Genomic DNA, 17,832 nt, shown 5'->3' with positions numbered 1-17,832 from the left:
CGTTGTATTCGAACGTTAGAATCTATCACACCCGATCATCACGTGGTGCTTCGAAACAACGAACCTTCGCAACGGTGCACAGTTAGGGGGAACACGTCTCTTGAAATTTTAGTGAGGGATCATCTTACTTACTACCGTCGTTCTAAGCAAATAAGATGCATAACATGATAAACATCACATGCAATCAAATAGTGACATGATATGGCCAATATCATTTTGCTCCTTTGATCTCCATCTTCGGGGCACCATGATCATCTTTGTCACCGGCATGACACCATGATCTCCATCATCATGATCTCCATCATTGTGTCTTCATGAAGTTGTCACGCCAACGATTACTTCTACTTCTCTGGCTAACGCGCTTAGCAATAAAGTAAAGTAATTTACATGGCGTTATTCAATGACACGCGGGTCATACAAAAAAATAAAGACAACTCCTATGGCTCCTGCCGGTTGTCATACTCATCGACATGCAAGTCGTGATTCCTATTACAAGAACATGATCAATCTCATACATCACATATATCATTCATCACATCCTTTTGGCCATATCACATCACATAGCACATGTTGCAAAAACAAGTTAGACGTCCTCTAATTGTTGTTGCAAGTTTTTACGTGGCTTGTATAGGTTTCTAGCAAGAACGTTTCTTACCTACGTAAAACCACAACGTGATATGCCAATTTCTATTTACCCTTCATAAGGACCCTTTTCATCGAATCCGTTCCGACTAAAGTGGGAGAGACAGACACCCGCTAGCCACCTTATGCAACTAGTGCATGTCAGTCGGTGGAACCTGTCTCACGTAAGCGTACGTGTAAGGTCGGTCCGGGCCGCTTCATCCCACAATGCCGCCGAAACAAGATAAGACTAGTAGCGGCAAGAAGAATTGGCAACATCTACGCCCACAACTGCTTTGTGTTCTACTCGTGCATAGAAACTACGCATAGACCTAGCTCATGATGCCACTGTTGGGGAACGTAGCAAAAATTCAAAATTTTCTACGCATCACCAAGATCAATCTATGGAGTAATCTAGCAACGAGGGGAAGGAGAGTGCATCTACATACCCTTGTAGATCGCGATGCGGAAGCGTTGCAAGAACGCGGATGAAGGAGTCGTACTCGTAGCGATTCAGATCGCGGTTGATTCCGATCTAAGCGCCGAACCACGGCGCCTCCGCGTTCAACACACGTGCAGCCCGGTGACGTCTCCCACGCCTTGATCCAGCAAGGAGAGAGGGAGAGGTTGGGGAAGACTCCATCCAGCAGCAGCACGATGGCGTGGTGGTGATGGAGGAGCGTGGCAATCCCGCAGGGCTTCGCCAAGCACCGCGGGAGAGGAGGAGGAGGGAGAGGGGTAGGGCTGCGCCGAAAAGGGAGACGTTCTCATGTCTTGGGCAGCCCCAAACCTCAACTATATATAGGGGGGAGGGGGCTGCGCCCCCTCTAGGGTTCCCACCCCAAGAGGAGGCGGCCAGCCCTAGATCCCATCCAAGGGGGGCGGCCAAGGGGAGGAGAGGGGGGGGGGCGCCACTAGGGTGGGCCTTAAGGCCCATCTGGACCTAGGGTTTGCCCCCTCCACTCTCCCATGCGCCTTGGGCCTTGGTGGGGGGCACACCAGCCCACCTGGGGCTGGTCCCCTCCCACACTTGGCCCACACAGCCTTCTGGGGCTGGTGGCCCAACTTGGTGGACCCCCGAGACCCTCCCGGTGGTCCCGGTACATTACCAATATCACCCAAAACTTTTCCGGTGACCAAAACAGGACTTCCCATATATAAATCTTTACCTCCGGAACTCCTCGTGACGTCCGGGATCTCATCCGGGACTCCGAACAACATTCGGTAACCACGTACATCTATTCCCTATAACCCTAGCGTCATCGAACCTTAAGCGTGTAGACCCTACGGGTTCGGGAACCATGCAGACATGACCGAGACGTTCTCCGGTCAATAACCAACAGCGGGATCTGGATACCCATGTTGGCTCCCACATGTTCCACGATGATCTCATCGGATGAACCACGATGTCGGGGATTCAATCAATCCCGTATACAATTCCCTTTGTCTATCGGTATGTTACTTGCCCGAGATTCGATCGTCGGTATCCCTATACCTTGTTCAATCTCGTTACCGGCAAGTCTCTTTACTCGTTCCGTAACTCACATCATCCCGTGATCAACTCCTTGGTCACATTGTGCACATTATGATGATGTCCTACCGAGTGGGCCCAGAGATACCTCTCCGTTTACACGGAGTGACAAATCCCAGTTTCGATTCGTGCCAACCCAACAGACACTTTCGAAGATACCTGTAGTGCACCTTTATAGCCACCCAGTCACGTTGTGACGTTTGGTACACCCAAAGCATTCCTACGGTATCCGGGAGATGCACAATCTCATGGTATAAGGAAATGATACTTGACATTGGAAAAGCTCTGAGCAAACGAACTACACGATCTTATGCTAGGCTTAGGATTGGGTCTTGTCCATCACATCATTCTCCTAATGATGTGATCCCGTTATCAACGACATCCAATGTCCATGGTCAGGAAACCGTAACCATCTATTGATCAACGAGCTAGTCAACTAGAGGCTTACTAGGGACATGGTGTTGTCTATGTATCCACACGTGTATCTGAGTTTCCTATCAATACAATTCTAGCATGGATAATAAACGATTATCATGAACAAGGAAATATAACAATAAGCAATTTATTATTGCCTCTAGGGCATATTTCCAACAAACCAATCATACATAAAAGAATTCAGAGAAGATTCAAATATTGTTCATAGATAAAATTGATCATAAACCCACAATTCATTGGTCTCAACAAACACACCGCAAAAGAAGATTACATCGAATAGATCTCCACAAGAGAGGGGGAGAACATTGTATTGAGATCCAAAAAGAGAGAAGAAGCCATCTAGCTAATAACTATGGACCCGAAGGTCTGAGGTAAACTACTCACACATCATCAGAGAGGCTATGGTGTTGATGTAGAAGCCCTCTGTGATCGATGCCCCCTTCGGCGGAGCTCCGGAAAAGTCCCCAAGATGGGATCTCACGGGTACAGAAGGTTGCGGCGGTGGAATTAGGTTTTTGGCTCCATATCTGGTAGTTTGGGGGTACGTAGGTATATATAGGAGGAAGAAGTACGTCGGTGGAGCAACGTGGGGCCCACGAGGGTGGAGGGCGCGCCCAGGGGACGCCCCCTACCTCGTGCCTTCCTGGTTGATGTCTTGACGTAGGGTCTAAGTCCTCTGGATCACATTCGTTCCGAAAATCACGTTCCCAAAGGTTTCATTCCGTTTGGACTCCGTTTGATATTCTTTTTCTGCGAAACTCTGAAATAGGCAAAAAAAACAGCAATTCTGGGCTAGGCCTCCGGTTAATAGGTTAGTCCCAAAAATAATATAAAAGTGTATAATAAAGCCCAATAATGTCCAAAACAGAATATAATATAGCATGGAACAATCAAAAATTATAGATACGTTGGAGATGTATCAGCCCACGAGGTAGGGGGGCGCGCCCTGGACCCTCGTGCCCAGGTGCTTGCTCCCCGTGCTGTGTTCTCAGTGCCAGATATTCTCAAATATTCCAGAAAAAATCATATTAAATTGGCAGGGCATTTGGAGAACTTTTATTTTCGAGGTATTTTTATATTGCATGGATAGTTCAGAAAACAAACAGAAAAATACTATTTTTACTTTATTTCAACTAAATAACAGAAAGTAAAAGGAGGGTACAAAAGGTTGTGCCTTCTAACTTCATCCACCTCATGCTCATCAAAAGGAATCCACTAACAAGGTTGATCAGGTCTTGTTAACAAACTCATTCCGAATAACATGGAACCAGAGAAATTTCGAATAACACTAGGTTACCTCAACGGGGATATGCACGTCCCCAATAATAAGAATATCATATCTCTTTTTGACAGTAGGAAGAGGAAATTCAAAACCTCCAAAAATAATTGATGGAATTTTTCCAATAGAATTGATACTGTGGACTTGAGGTTGTTTCCTCGGAAAGTGTACCGTATGCTCATTACCATTAACATGAAAAGTGACATTCCCTTTATTGCAATCAATAACAGCCCCTACAGTATTCAAAAAGGGTCTTCCAAGAATAATAGATATACTATCGTCCTCGGGAATATCAAGAATAACAAAGTCTGTTAAAATAGTAACATTTGCAACAACAACAGGCACATCCTCACAAATACCGACAGGTGTAGCAGTTGATTTATCAGCCATTTGGAAAGATATTTCAGTAGGTGTCAACTTATTCAAATCAAGTCTACGATATAAAGAGAGAGGCATAACACTAACACCGGCTCCAAGATCACATAAAGCAGTTTTAACATAGTTTCTTTTAATGGAGCATGGTATAGTTGGTACTCCTGGATCTCCTAGTTTCTTAGGTATTCCACCCTTGAAAGTGTAATTAGCAAGCATGGTGGAAATTTCAGCTTCCGGTATCTTTCTTTTATTTGTAACAATTTATTTCATATACTTAGCATAAGGATTCATTTTGAGCATATCAGTTAAACGCATACGCAAAAAGATAGGTCTAATCATTTCAGCAAAGCACTCAAAATCCTCATCATCCTTTTTCTTGGATGGTTTGGGAGGAAAAGGCATGGGTTTCTGAACCCATGGTTCCCTTTCTTTACCGTGTTTCCTACCAACAAAGTCTCTCTTATCATAACGTTGATTCTTTGATTGTGGGTTATCAAGATCAACAGTAGGTTCAATCTCTACATCATTATCATTGCTAGGTTGAGCATCAACATGAACATCATTATTAATATTATCACTAGGTTCATGTTCATTACGAGATTGTGTTTCAGCATCAGAAATAGAAATATCATTTGGATTCTCAGGTGGTTCAGCAATAGGTTCACTAGAAGCATGCAAAGTCCTATCATTTTTCTTTTTCTTCTTTTTAGAAGGACTAGGTGCATATATATTAGTTCTTTGAGAATCCTGCTCAATTCTCTCAGGACGGCCTTCAGGATACAAAGTTTCCTGAGTCATTCTACCAGTTCTAGTAGCCACTTTAACAGCAAAATCACTATTCTTACTATTTAATTCATTGAGCAAATCATTCTGAGCTTTAAGTACTTGTTCTACTTGAGTGGTAACCATAGAAGCATGTTTACTAATGAGTTTAAGTTCACCTTTAACTCTAGACATATAATCACCCAAGTGTTCAATCATATAAGCATTGCGTTTTAATTCTCTAAAATAAGCATTAAAATTTTCTTGTTTAACCATAAAGTTATCAAACTCATCTAAGCAGTGACTAGCAAACTTAGTAGGCGGGATTTCAGCTTTATCATATCTGTAGAGAGAATTTACCTTTACTACATGTGTCGGGTTATCAAAACCATGAGTTTCTTCAATAGGTGATGAATTAAGATCATATATTTCTTCAATAGGTGGTAAATTAAGACCATGTATTTCTTCAATAGGAGGTAAATTCTTAACATCTTCAGCTTTTATACCTTTTTCCTTCATAGATTTCTTTGCCTCTTGCATATCTTCAGGACTAAGAAATAGAACACCCCTCTTCTTCGGAGTTGGTTTAGGAATAGGCTCAGGAGTTGGCTCAGGAAGTGTCCAATTATTTTCATTGGTCAACATATTATTCAATAGAATTTCCGCTTCATCTGCTGTTCTTTCCCTGAAAACAGAACCAGCACAACTATCCAGGTGGTCTCTGGAATCATCGGTTAGTCCATTATAAAAGATATCAAGTATTTCATTTTTCTTGAGAGGATGATCAAGCAAAGCATAAGTAATTGGAGAAGCCTCCCCCAAGCTTGTGGGAGACTCTCTTCTTCAATTTGCACAAAATTATATATTTCCCTTAAAGCAGCTTGTTTCTTATGAGCAGGGAAATATTTAGCAGAGAAGTAATAAATCATATCCTGGGGGCTACGCACACAACCAGGATCAAGAGAATTAAACCATATCTTAGCATCACCCTTTAATGAGAACGGAAATATTTTAAGGATATAATAGTAGCGAGTTTTCTCATCATTAGTGAACAGGGTGGCTATATCATTTAATTTAGTAAGATGTGCCACAAAAGTTTCAGATTCATAGCCATAGAAAGGATCAGATTCAACCAAAGTAATTATATCAGGATCAACAGAGAATTCATAATCCTTATCAGTAACAAAGATAGGTGAAGTAGCATAAGCAGGATCATATTTCATTCTAGCATTCAGAGTTTTTTGTTTAAGCTTAGCTAATAATTTCTTAAGATCACTTCTATCATTGCAAGGAAGAAAGTCTCTAGCAATTTCTTCATCCTTAACATAGCCCTCAGGCACAACAGCAATTCATATTTAGGGGGAGAATCTTCATCATCACATTCATCAATATTATCAGTTTCAATAATTTCCTTCTCTCTAGCCCTAGCAAGTTGTTCATCAAGAAATTCACCAAGTGGCACAGTAGTATCAAGCATAGAAGTAGTTTCATCATAAGTATCATGCATAGTAGAAGTGGCATCATCAATAACATGCGACATATCAGAATTAATAGCAGAAGCAGGTTTAGGTGTCGCAAGCTTACTCAAAACAGAAGGTGAATCAAGTGCAGAGCTAGATGGCAGTTCCTTACCTCCCCTCGTAGTTGAGGGATAAAATTTTGTTTTCTCGTCTTTCAAGTTCCTCATAATGACCAGCAGATATAATCCCAAGTGACTCAAAGAATAGAGCTATGCTCCCCGGCAACGGTGCCAGAAAATAGTCTTGATAACCCACAAGTATAGGGGATCACAACAGTTTTCGAGGGTAGAGTATTCAACCCAAATTTATTGATTCGACACAAGGGGAGCCAAAGAATATTCTCAAGTATTAGTAGTTGAGTTGTCAATTCAACCACACCTGGATAACTTAGTATCTGCAGCAAAGTATTTAGTAGCAAAGTAGTATGGAAGTAATGGTAACGGTAGCAAAAGTAATATTTTTGGGTTTTGTAGTGATTGTAACAGTAGCAACGGAAAAGTAAATAAGCGGAGAACATATGTGAAAAGCTCATAGGCATTGGATCGGTGATGGAGAATTATGCCGGATGTGGTTCATCATGTAACAATCATAACATAGGGTGACACAGAACTAGCTCCAATTCATCAATGTAATGTAGGCATGTATTCCGAATATAGTCATACGTGCTTATGGAAAAGAACTTGCATGACATCTTTTGTCCTACCCTCCCGTGGCAGCGGGGTCCTAACGGAAACTAATGGATATTAAGGCATCCTTTTAATAGAGTACCGGACCAAAGCATTAACACATAGTGAATACATGAACTCCTCAAACTATGGTCATCACCGGGAGTGGTCCCGATTATTGTCACTTCGGGGTTGCCGGATCATAACACGTAGTAGGTGACTATTGACTTGCAAGATAGGATCAAGAACTCACATATATTCATGAAAACATAATAGGTTCAGATCTGAAATCATGGCACTCGAGCCCTAGTGACAAGCATTAAGCATAGCAAAGTCATGGCAACATCAATCTCAGAACACAGTGGATACTAGGGATCAAACCCTAACAAAACTAACTCGATTACATGATAAATCTCATCCAACCCATCACCGTCCAGCAAGCCTACGATGGAATTACTCACGCACAGCGGTGAGCATCATGAAATTGGTGATGGAGGATGGTTGATGATGACGACGGCGACGGATTCCCCTCTCCGGAGCCCCGAACAGACTCCAGATCAGCCCTCCCGAGAGAGTTTAGGGCTTGGCGGCGGCTCCGTATCGTAAAACGCGATGAATCTTTCTCTCTGATTTTTTTCTCCCCGAACACGAATATATGGAGTTGGAGTTGAGGTCGGTGGAGCTCCAGGGGGCCCACGAGGCAGGGGGCGCGCCCAGGGGGCAGGCGCGCCCCCACCCTCGTGGCAAGGGTGTGGGCCCCCTGGCCTTGATTCTTTTGCCAGTATTTTTTATTATTTCCAAAAATAATCTCCGTGGAGTTTCAGGTCATTCCAAGAACTTTTGTTTCTGCACATAAATAACACCATGGCAATTCTGTTGAAAACAACGTCAGTCCGGGTTAGTTCCATTCAAATCATGCAAGTTAGAGTCCAAAACAAGGGCAAAAGTGTTTGGAAAAGTAGATATGACGGAGATATATCAGTCATATCGTAGCGGTGCATAGGCGAAGCCCTGCAACGGTAGCTTCATCAACATCGTCACCACGCCGTCGTGCTGACGAAACTCTTCCTCGAGCTCTACTGGATCGTGAGTTCGCGGGACGTCACCGAGCTGAACGTGTGCTAAACGCGGAGGTGCCGTACGTTCGGTACTGAGGATCGGACGATCGTGAAGACGTACGACTACATCAACCGCGTTGTCATAACGCTTCCGCTTAACGGTCTACGAGGGTACGTGGATGACACTCTCCCCTCTTGTTACGATGCATCACCATGATCTTGCGTGTGCGTAGGAATTTTTTGAAACTACTACGTTCCCTAATAGTGGCATCAGAGCCAGGTTTATGCGTAGATGTTATATGCACGAGTAGAACACAAGTGAGTTGTGGGCGATACAAGTCATACTGCTTACCAGCATGTCATACTTTGGTTCGGCGGTATTGTTGTATGAAGCGGCCCGGACCGACATTACGCGTACGCTTATGCGAGACTGGTTCTACCGACGTGCTTTGCACACAGGTGGTTGGCGGGTGTCAGTTTCTCCAACTTTAGTTGAACCGAGTGTGGCTACACCTGGTCCTTGAGAAGGTTAAAACAACACTAACTTGACGAACTATCGTTGTTGTTTCGATGCGTAGGTAAGAACGGTTCTTGCTCAACCCGTAGCAGCCACATAAAACTTGCAACAACAAAGTAGAGGACGTCTAACTTGTTTTTGCAGGGCATGTTGTGATGTGATATGGTCAAGACATGATGCTATATTTTATTGTATGAGATGATCATGTTTTGTAACAGAGTTATCAGCAACTGGCAGGAGCCATATGGTTGTCGCTTTATTGTATGCAATGCAATCGCCCTGTAATTGCTTTACTTTATCACTAAGCGGTAGCGATAGTCGTAGAAGCAATAGTTGGCGAGACGACAATGATGCTACGATGGAGATCAAGGTGTCGCGCCGGTGACGATGGTGATCATGACGGTGCTTTGGAGATGGAGATCAAAGGGACAAGATGATGATGGCCATATCATATCACTTATATTGATTGCATGTGATGTTTATCCTTTATGCATCTTATTCTGCTTTGATTGATGGTAGCATTATAAGATGATCTCTCACTAAATTTCAGGGTATAAGTGTTCTCCCTGAGTATGCACCGTTGCGAAAGTTCGTCGTCCCGAGACACCACGTGATAATCGGGTGTGATAAGCTCTACGTTCAAATACAACGGGTGTAAGCCAGTTTTGCACACGCAGAATACTCGGGTTAAACTTGACGAGCCTAGCATATGCAGATATGGCCTCGGAACACTGGAGACCGAAAGGTCAAACATGAATCATATAGTAGATATGATCAACATAGTGATGTTCACCATTGAAAACTACTACATCTCACGTGATGATCGGACATGGTTTAGTTGATTTGGATCACGTGATCATTTAGATGACTCGAGGGATGTCTATCTAAGTGGGAATTCTTAAGTAATATGATTAACTAAACTTTAATTTATCATGAACTTAGTACCTGATAGTATTTTGCTTGTCTATGTTGTTCTAGATAGATGGCATGTGCTGTTCTTCCGTTCAATTTTAATGCGTTCCTTGCGAAAGCAAAGTTGAAAGATGATGGTAGCAATTACACAGACTGGGTCCGTAACTTGAGGATTATCCTCATTGCTGCACAGAAGAATTACGTCCTGGAAGCACCGCTGGGTGCCAGGCCTGCTGCAGATGCAACTGACGACGTTAAGAACGTCTGGTAGAGCAAAACTGATGACTACTTGATAGTTTAGTGTGCCATGCTTTACGGCTTAGAACCGGGACTTCAACGACGTTTTGAACGTCATGGAGCATATGAGATGTTCCAGGAGTTGAAGTTAATATTTCAAGCAAATGCCCGGATTGAGAGATATGAAGTCTCCAATAAGTTCTACAGCTGCAAGATGGAGGAGAATAGTTCTGTCAGTGAACATATACTCAAAATGTCTGGGTATAATAATCACTTGATTCAATTGGGAGTTAATCTTACGGATGATAGTGTGATTGATAGAATTCTTCAATCACTGCCACCAAGCTACAAGAGCTTTGTGATGAACTATATTATGCAAGGGATGGATAAGACAATTCCCGAGCTCTTCGCAATGCTAAAGGCTGCGGAGGTAGAAATCAAGAAGGATCATCAAGTGGTGATGGTCAACAAGACCACCAGTTCCAAGAAAATGGGTAAAGGGAAGAAGAAGGGCAACTTCAAGAAGAACAGCAAACAAGTTGCTGCTCAGGAGAAGAAACCCAAGTCTGGACCTAAGCCTGAGATTGAGTGCTTCTACTGCAATCAGACTGGTCACTGGAAGCGGAACTGCCCCAAGTATTTGGCGGATAAGAAGGATGGCAAGGTGAACAAAGGTATATGTGATATACATGTTATTGATGTGTACCTTACTAATGCTTGAAGTAACACCTAGGTATTTGATACTGGTTCTGTTGCTAATATTTGCAACTCGAAACAGGGACTATGGATTAAGCGAAGATTGGCTAACGACGAGGTGACGATGCGCGTGGGAAATGGTTCCAAAGTCGATGTGATCGCGGTCGGCACGCTACCTCTAAATCTACCTTCGGGATTAGTTTTAGACCTGAATAATTGTTATTTGGTGCCAACGTTAAGCATGAACATTATATCTAGATCTTGTTTGATGCGAGATGGTTATTCATTTAAATCAGAGAATAATGGTTGTTTTATTTATATGAGTAATATCTTTTATGGTCATGCACCCTTGAAGAGTGGTCTATTTTTATAATATTGAAGCCAAAAGATGCAGAGTTGATAATGATAGTGCAACTTATTTGTGGTACTGCCGTTTAGGTCATATTGGTGTAAATCTCGTGAAGAAACTCCATACTGATGGACTTTTGGAATCACTTGGTACTTGTGAACCATGCCTCATGGGCAAGATGACTAAAACGCCGTTCTCCGGAACAATGGAGCGAGCAACAGATTTGTTGGAGATCATACATACTAATGTATGTGGTCCAATGAATATTGAGGCTCGCGGCGGGTATCGTTATTTTCTCACCTTCACAGATGATTTGAGCAGATATGGGTATATCTACTTAATGAAACATAAGTCTGAAACATTTGAAAAGTTCAAAGAATTTCAGAGTGAAGTGGAAAATCATCGTAACAAGAAAATAAAGTTTCTACGATCTCATCGTGGAGGAGAATATTTGAGTTACGAGTTTGTTCTACATTTGAAACAATGCGGAATAGTTTCGCAACTCACGCCACCCGGAACACCACAACGAAATGGTGTGTCCGAACGTCGTAGTCGTACTTTACTAGATATTGTGCGATCTATGATGTCTCTTACTGATTTACCGCTATCATTTTGGGGTTATGCTTTAGAGACGGCTGCATTCATGTTAAATAGGGCACCATTGAAATCCGTTGAGACGACGCCTTATGAACTGTGGTTTGGCAAGAAACCAAAGTTGTCATTTCTTAAAGTTTGGGGCTGCGATGCTTATGTGAAAAAGCTTCAACCTGATAAGCTCGAACCCAAATCGGAGAAATGTGTCTTCATAGGACACCCAAAGGAAACTGTTGGGTACACCTTCTATCACAGATCCGAAGGCAAGACATTTGTTGCTAAGAATGGATCCTTTCTAGAGAAGGAGTTTTCTCGAAAGAAGTGAGTGGGAGGAAAGTAGAACTTGATGAGGTAACTGTACCTGCTCCCTTATTGGAAAGTAGTTCATCACAGAAACTGGTTTCTGTGACACCTACACCAATCAGTGAAGAAGCTAATGATATTGATCATGAAACTTCAGATCAAGTTACTACCGAACCTCGTAGGTCAACCAGAGTAAGATCCGCACCAGAGTGGTATGCTAATCCTATTCTGGAGGTCATGTTACTTGACCAAGGCGAACCTACGAACTATGAAGAAGCGATGGTGAGCCCAGATTCCGCAAAATGGCTTGAGGCAATGAAATCTGAGATGGGATCCATGTATGAGAACAAAGTGTGGACTTTGGTTGACTTGCCCGATGATCGGCAAGCCATAGAGAATAAATGGATCTTCAAGAAGAAGACTGACGCTGACGGTAATGTTACTGTCTACCAAGATCGACTTGTTGCGAAAGATTTTCGACAAGTTCAAGGAGTTGACTACGATAAGACTTTCTCACCCGTAGCGATGCTTAAGTCTGTCTGAATCATGTTAGCAATTGCCGCATTTTATGATTATGAAATTTGGCAAATGGATGTGAAAACTGCATTCCTGAATGGATTTCTGGAAGAAGAGTTGTATATGATGCAACCGGAAGGTTTTGTCAATCCAAAGGGAGCTAACAAAGTGTGCAAGCTCCAGCGATCCATTTATGGACTGGTGCAAGCCTCTCGGAGTTGGAATAAACGTTTTGATAGTGTGATCAAAGCATATGGTTTTATACATACTTTTGGAGAAGCCTGTATTTACAAGAAAGTGAGTGGGAGCTCTGTAGCATTTCTAATATTATATGTGGATGGCATATTGCTAATTGGAAATGATATAGAATTTCTAGATAGCATAAAAGGATACTTGAATAAGAGTTTTTCAATGAAAGACCTCGGTGAAGCTGCTTACATATTGGGCATCAAGATCTATAGAGATAGATCAAGATGCTTAATTGGACTGTCACAAAGCACATACCTTGAAAAAGTTCAAAATGGATCAAGCAAAGAAAGGGTTCTTGCCTGTGTTACAAGGTGTGAAGTTGAGTCAGACTCAATGCCCGACCACTGCAGAAGATAAAGAAAAAATGAAAAGTGTTCCCTATGCTTCAGCCATAGGCTCTATCATGTATGTGATGTTGTGTACCAGACCTGATGTGTGCCTTGCTATTAGTTTAGCAGGGAGGTACCAAAGTAATCCAGGAATGGATCACTGGACAGCGGTCAAGAACATCCTGAAATACCTGAAAAGGACTAAGGATATGTTTCTCATTTATGGAGGTGACAAAGAGCTCGTCGTAAATGGTTACGTCGATGCAAGCTTTGACACTGATCCGGACGATTCTAAATCGCAAACCGGATACGTGTTTACATTGAACGGTGGAGCTGTCAGTTGGTGCAGTTCTAAACAAAGTGTCGTGGCGGGATCTACGTGTGAAGCGGAGTACATAGATGCTTCGGAAGCAGCAAATGAAGGAGTATGGATGAAGGAGTTCATATCCGATCTAGGTGTCATACCTAGTGCATCGGGTCCAATGAAAATCTTTTGTGATAATACTGGTGCAATTGCTTTGGCAAAGGAATCCAAATTTCACAAGAGAACCAAGCACATCAAAAGACGCTTCAATTCCATCCGGGATCAAGTCCAGGTGGGAGACATAGAGATTTGCAAAATACATACGGATCTGAATGTTGCAGACCCGTTGACTAAGCCTCTTCCACGAGCAAAACATGATCAGCACCAAGACTCCATGGGTGTTAGAATCATTACTGTATAATCTAGATTATTGACTCTAGTGCAAGTGTGAGACTGAAGGAAATATGCCCTAGAGGCAATAATAAAGTTATTATTTATTTCCTCATATCATGATAAATGTTTATTATTCATGCTAGAATTGTATTAACCGGAAACATAATACATGTATGAATACATAGACAAACATAATGTCACTAGTATGCCTCTACTTGACTAGCTCGTTAATCAAAGATGGTTGAGTTTCCTAGCCATGGACATGAGTTGTCATTTGATTAATGGGGTCACATCATTAGGACAATGATGTGATTGACTTGACCCATTCTGTTAGCTTAGCACTTGATCGTTTAGTTTACTGCTATTGCTTTCTTCATGACTTATACATGTTCCTATGACTATGAGATTATGCAACTCCCGATTACCGGAGGAACACTTTGTGTGCTACCAAACGTCACAACGTAACTGGGTGATTATAAAGGTGCTCTACAGGTGTCTCCGATGGCACTTGTTGAGTTGGCATAGATCGAGATTAGAATTTGTCACTCCGATTGTCGGAGAGGTATCTCTGGGCCCTCTCGGTAATGCACATCACTATAAGCCTTGCAAGCAATGTGACTAATGAGCTAGTTGCAGGATGATGCATTACGGAACGAGTAAAGAGACTTGCCGGTAACGATATTGAGCTAGGTATTGAGATACCGACGATCGAATCTCGGGCAAGTAACATATCGATGACAAAGGGAACAACGTATGTTGTTATGCGGTTTGACCGATAAAGATCTTCGTAGAATATGTAGGAACCAATATGAGCATCCAGGTTCCGCTATTGTTTATTGACCGGAGACGTGTCTTGGTCATGTCTACATAGTTCTCGAACCCGTAGGGTCCGCACGCTTAAAGTTCTGTGACGATCGGTATTATGAGTTTATATGTTTTGATGTACCGAAGATAGTTCGGAGTCCCGGATATGATCACGGACATGACGAGGAGTCTCGAAATGGTTGAGACATAAATATTGATATATTGGAAGCCTATATTTGGACGTCGGAAGAGTTCCGGGTGAAATCGGGATTTTACCGGAGTGCCGGAGGGGTTACCGGAACCCCCCGGGGGTTAATGGGCCTAGTTGGGCCCTAGTGGAGAGAGAGAGGGGCCGGCCAGGGCAAGCCGAGCGCCCCCTTCCCCTCTCGTCCGAATTGGACTAGGAAGGGGGGGGGGGCGCCCCCCTTTCCTTATCCTGCTCCCCCTTCCTTTCCCCCTCCTAGTAGGAGTAGGAAAGAGGGGAGTCCTACTCCTACTAGGAGGAGGACTCCTCCTGCTGGCGCGCCCTTTAGGGGCCGGCCGGCCTCCCCCTTGCTCCTTTATATACGGGGGCAGGGGGCACCCTAGAACACACAAGTTGATCGATCTCTCCCAGCCGTGTGCGGTGCCCCCCTTCCACCATAATCCACCTCGGTCACATCGTAGCGGTGCTTAGGCGAAGCCCTGCGACGGTAGCTTCATCAACATCGTCACCACGCCGTCGTGCTGACGAAACTCACCCTCGAGCTCTACTGGATCGTGAGTTCGCGGGACGTCACCGAGCTGAACGTGTGCTGAATGCGGAGGTGCCGTACGTTCAGTACTGAGGATCGGTCAATCGTGAAGACGTACGACTACATCAACCACGTTGTCATAATGCTTCCGCTTAACGGTCTACGAGGGTACGTGGACGACACTCTCCCCTCTCGTTGCTATGCATCACCATGATCTTGCGTGTGCGTAGGATTTTTTTTGAAATTACTACGTTCCCTAACAGTTGGGTGGTGTGGCAACTGGCCGTCTGGCCGAGCGACGGAGGGGGGCGGGCGACGCCGTGACCAGATGAGACGAGACTAGAAGGCTAGAAGCCGAACAGGCCAGCGGTCGTACAGAGAGATACGAGTAAACAGAGATCGATTAAATCGGCAGCTAATTAGCTAGCCAAGCCTAGGTCCAGGTGTGCGCACATTAGCTACGTGGGCTGCACTGCCTCGCTGCTTGATCGCTGGGCTGGCCGGTGTCCGGCTCAAAAAATTACCGGTGTCCAGCACAGGCATATGGACTTCATATAGCGTAAGCACGAGATTTACCCGGTGTCCTGTGACACCGAGAGGCCTAACGTAGGTCCGCCCTTGTACATGCTTATAATAAGAACTTGCATAACATCTTTTGTCCTACCCTCCCGTGGCAACGGGATCCTAATGGAAACTAAGGGTAGTTAAGGTGCTGCAATTAATAAAGAACTGGAATAAAACACTAACACATAGTGAATAATTGATGTCCTCAAATTACAGTCATCCCGGAAGAGTATCCCAATTATTGTCCCATCAGGGTCTAGGATAAGAACAATAAAAGGTGCGTATAACTTGCAAATAGGATAAAAAACTCAAATATATTCATGAAAACATAACGAGTTCAAATCTGGAATCATTGCACTCGGGTCCTAGTGGATACTAGGGATCAAGCCCTAACAAATTGACTCGATTACATGATGAATCTCATCCATCTCCATCTACCTCCAGTATGTTGATGATGAAATTACTCACTCACAGTGGTGAGCATCATGATGTTGTTGATGAAGAAGGTTTGTTGATGATGACAGCGACGAATTCCCCTCTCTGGAGCCCCGAACGGACTTCAGATCAGGCCTCCGATGAAGAACAGGAGGTGGTGGCGGTTCCGTATCATAAAACGCAATGAAACTTTCTCTCCGATTTTGTTCTCAGGAAGACTGTACTTATGGGTTTGGAGGTAGGGCAAATGGAGCATCATGGGACCCACACACTTAGGTGGCGTGCCCTAGTGGAGCGCCCCAGAGCTTGTGGCTCTGTGGTGCCCCCCTCTGGTAACTCTTTGCGCTAGTACTTTTTATATATTCCAAAATAATTCTCTGCAAAATTTTGTTCAATTCCGAGAACTTTTTATTTCTCCAGAAAAATAACATCAATGTGGTTCTACTAAAACAACATCAGTCTGGGTTAGTTTCATTCAAAGCATGCAAATTAGAGTCCAAAACAAGAGAAAAAGTGTTTGGAAAAGTTGATACATTGGAGACGTATTAACTCCCCCAAGCTTAACTCATTACTTGTTCTCAAGCAGTTCAATTGAGAAACTGAAAGTGACGAAGATTTTTTTTACAAACTCTTTTGTTTCTGTTGTCGTATATAAGCTTAACTAGTAACCAAGTTCTCAGCAAAGATCATGAACTAACCATGTAAATGATAACAGTTAGAACTCATATGTACTCATATCAATGGCATAATCAACTAGCGAGCAATAATAATATATCTCAAATGCTAAACTTTGTCAAAATGACCATGATATAATATGACAGAATGGTATCTCGCTAGCCCTTCTGAGACCGCAAAACATAAATGCAGAGCACATCCGAAGTTCAAGCAGCGACTAAACATTGTAATTCAGGGTATAAGACAACCATTCATGCTCACATCCAACATTAATTAGACCCAATGCATGTTAAACTAAGAATGACAATAGCGCTCTCAAGGTTGGTGCTTGAATAAGAAGGTGATGACTCGACAATAAAAGTAAATAACATGAAAGTAAATGAATGGCCCTTCGTAGAGGGGAGCAGAGATTTGCAGCGGTGCTAGAGCTCGAAGCTAAAACATAGATGAATACATTTTGAGTGGTGTTCTTTTTCTATCAATGTGATGACAAGAGTTTTCAATATCTTCCATGCTAAACATGTTAATGGTGGTTCCCAAAAGGAAAAAAAGTTTTTCTCTCCCACAACCATACTGACACAATCCATGGCCTGCCGAATCCTCGAGTGCCCTGCAACAATCAACTGTCCAAGCGGAGTTTATTCTTGTATAAGACAGGACTGGGCATCCTTATTACCAACCTCCCTCAAAGTTGACGAGCAAATAAACTCTGGTCGCGAGTTAAATACACTTAGCATAGAAGATATTGACCGCCCCGTCGCTCCATGAGTGATATGGGCACACAAAACAAAATTCATTTGAAAGATTAGGGGTGGCACATGCAAATTTACTTAGAAAAACTATTTACGCCGAAGAACTCCCAACAAAAAAGAAGAAGAAATGAGAAATCTTTTTGGATTTTCTTTTAATACTACGAACCAACTAAAATGAAAAGAAAAACAAAAAAAACGAGAAACAACAATTTTTCCGAAGTTT

The sequence above is a fragment of the Aegilops tauschii genome, chromosome 2, assembly GCF_002575655.3.
Source record: "Aegilops tauschii subsp. strangulata cultivar AL8/78 chromosome 2, Aet v6.0, whole genome shotgun sequence".
NCBI lineage: Eukaryota > Viridiplantae > Streptophyta > Magnoliopsida > Poales > Poaceae > Aegilops > Aegilops tauschii.
This window is presented reverse-complemented; position numbering follows the sequence as displayed.